We start from the raw sequence: 2,862 nt of genomic DNA, 5'->3' as shown, positions 1-2,862 counted from the left end.
TGTGGAGCTCACAATGATCTTGCTAACCATGGTACTCCAACATGCAGTACCATATGGCACATAGTTCTTACTAAGTATCTGTTGAACAAATTATGCATTGATGACTGTTATTATGTATCATTGGGTAAGTGTGGGTATATATATCTCTGTCTATTCCCAATTCAGCAGCCAAAGTGATCCTTAAAAACCTAAGTAGGATCATGTTTCCTTTGATCAAAACTCTCCTCAGTCTTCATATGTCACTCAGAGTAAGAGCTCAAGCCCTTCCAGTGGCCTACAAAAATCCCCCTGAATGATCCAGCTCCCATTACCCTTCTGCCCTATCTCCTAGTACTCTCCCCCTTTTTACTCTTCTCTCCAGCCACAGTGACTTCCTTGCTGTTTTTTTTTTTTCTTTTATTTTGGGTTGTTTTGTTTTGTTGCTGGGTTTTTTGTTTTTGTTTTTGTTTTTGTTTTTGACATGCCACACCGCTTCATCAAGGCCTTTGCTAGAATTTGTCCCTCAAACATCTCATCATTTACTTGGCTCATTCCTGTACCTCTTTGAGCTTTTGTCCAATCCCAATGAGGCCTGCCACCCTATTCAGCTTGGAATCTGTCTCCTCCACTGCTGGCACTCCCCATATGTGCTCTTCTTCTTATTCCCCATAACCCTTATCTTTCTAAAATACTATATAACTTAATTGTTAATACTATTTAGTTTTGTAGCCTTTTTTTCCCCCATTAAAAGTTAAGCTCCCCGAGGCAGGGATTTTTGTCCATTTTGTTTAGTGATCCATTCCATGTGCCTAGAACCATGCCTGAAAAATAAGTGTTTGTTGAATTAATGACTTGCAGAACACAGCTGAATAAGCACTATTAAATTTGATATAATATTATAAATTATACATCTTTTTCTTAACTCTTTTATCCTAGCAACTTTTGCTGATAGGTGCCATTATTATTATCCTCATGATTAGATGAAGAAATTGAGCCTCAGAAGTTGTGTGCCTTGCTCTTTGGCCTCAAGACTGTGAGCTGGTTCACTCAACCTCCATCTCCACCCGCTTCTATTTGGAGATGTTGGGAAACTACATTTCCCAGACTCCCTTGCAGTGCGAGCTGAATACACACTGAGAGATGACAAGGCAGAAGTGAGGTAGAGGCTATCTTTCTGCCTTTCTTTCTGGCTTCCTAAGCCCTGGACACAACAATGGTGTGTATTCTTCAGCTTCTTGGCAGGAAAGGCACTTGAAGCAAGAAAACAGAAGCAGCTAAGTCAAGGTCCTGATTCCACATAACCCAAAGGTGGCCTCAGAGGTAGCAGTTCCTAGAATCTCCCAAGGAAGATCAGTTCTGTACAGTTCTGAGAATCAGAACTAGAGGTCAGACTATGACATGCTTGATCCTTTCCAACAATTTCGCAAGTCCCTAATTCCCTGTATTAAATTTCTCTCTACTTAAAATGCATAAAGCGCTTCTATTTCCTCTCTGAACCTGATGGATAAGCATTCAGATCACATCACGTAAGCTTGATCCTTTTTCTAGTGCCATTCAATTCAACAAATTATTTCCTGAACACCTTTAGTATATAAGACACTGGATTATGGCTGCAGATGCAAATGTACAATAGTGTGTAATAATAATATACTTTTGAGGTCAATCTCATCTGCAGAATTTGGGGAGCCCCAGCCCTTTTCAAATCCTTCATAATTCAGGAGAGCTCCAGGGGCTGTTTCACATGGGCTTCCAAATGCTATCTCCTATTAACCATTGGCTGCTTTCTCCTCCCTGTGACCAGTTGTAACTACATGACAGCAACTTTGCCATTCCCAACACAGATTAAAAATAGATAAAGTACGAGAGGGGAACTGCAACATTGGCCACCATCCACAAGAAGTGGGTTCTTCTCCATTTCACTCTCCAGGGAGGAGAAAATACCCCTCAGTCCCACTTGTCCTGTACTCCAGAGTCATAAAGCAGTCAAGAGTCAGGGAACCATCTGCTAGTTGATGGTTCTGAGATTTTAAGAAATTTATTTTACCACTCTGAGCCTTAGTTTCCTCAGCAGTAAAACCAACAAAAACATCTATGTTTTTGAGGATTAAGTAAAGTAATATATGTAAAATGTTTGGTAAATTGAATATACTTAATAAATACTTATAACTAACATTTAAATGCTTATGATATGTCAAGTTATATACTAAACATTCACATGCATTTAATTCTGATTAAAACAATAAAATATTCTCATTTTACGAGGAAGGAAACTGATTACGACTACCACCACTACTACAATCCCATCATCACTGCCCTATACACTCAAGTTTCTCAGATACTCAAATAATTAAGCTCTCTGCTTTTCTCCTCAGAGCTTTCTGGAAGGGGTAGGTGGCCAGCCTTGAGCAGAGGTGAGTGAGAAACAATCTGAGTAACACAGCCCTAGACATACTAAATAAGTCCCTTCATTGTCATTGTCTTTGGATCAAGCTTGCAAACCCTCATCCTCCTTTTCTAAGAGCACGAGAACCTTCCCAAGAGTCTTCTTGGCCCTTTATGCTCATAGACAACCCCCCATGAGTCATGATCTCCTCTCTAGATACAATGATGAATTCACAGAAGGCATATAGACTAGGCTATTTCTAATGTTCATACCAACACCTCTACTGTATAAAGATAAAGAAGACATGGTCTCACTCCTGGGAAGCCTATAACCTTATTATAAAAATAAGAAAAATAAATGTTAATTTTTAAAACTTACCACTTAGATGGGTGATATGCCATGTAAATAACAATAGTGAGAACACGGGTGCTAGAGTCAAGAAGACTCCAATTTATGCTTTTCCTCTGCTACATTCCAACACTAGGAACATGGGCAAGTTA

This window comes from Pteropus vampyrus, unplaced genomic scaffold (assembly GCF_000151845.1).
Source record: "Pteropus vampyrus isolate Shadow unplaced genomic scaffold, Pvam_2.0 Scaffold493, whole genome shotgun sequence".
In the NCBI taxonomy this organism is placed as follows: domain Eukaryota; kingdom Metazoa; phylum Chordata; class Mammalia; order Chiroptera; family Pteropodidae; genus Pteropus; species Pteropus vampyrus.
This window is presented reverse-complemented; position numbering follows the sequence as displayed.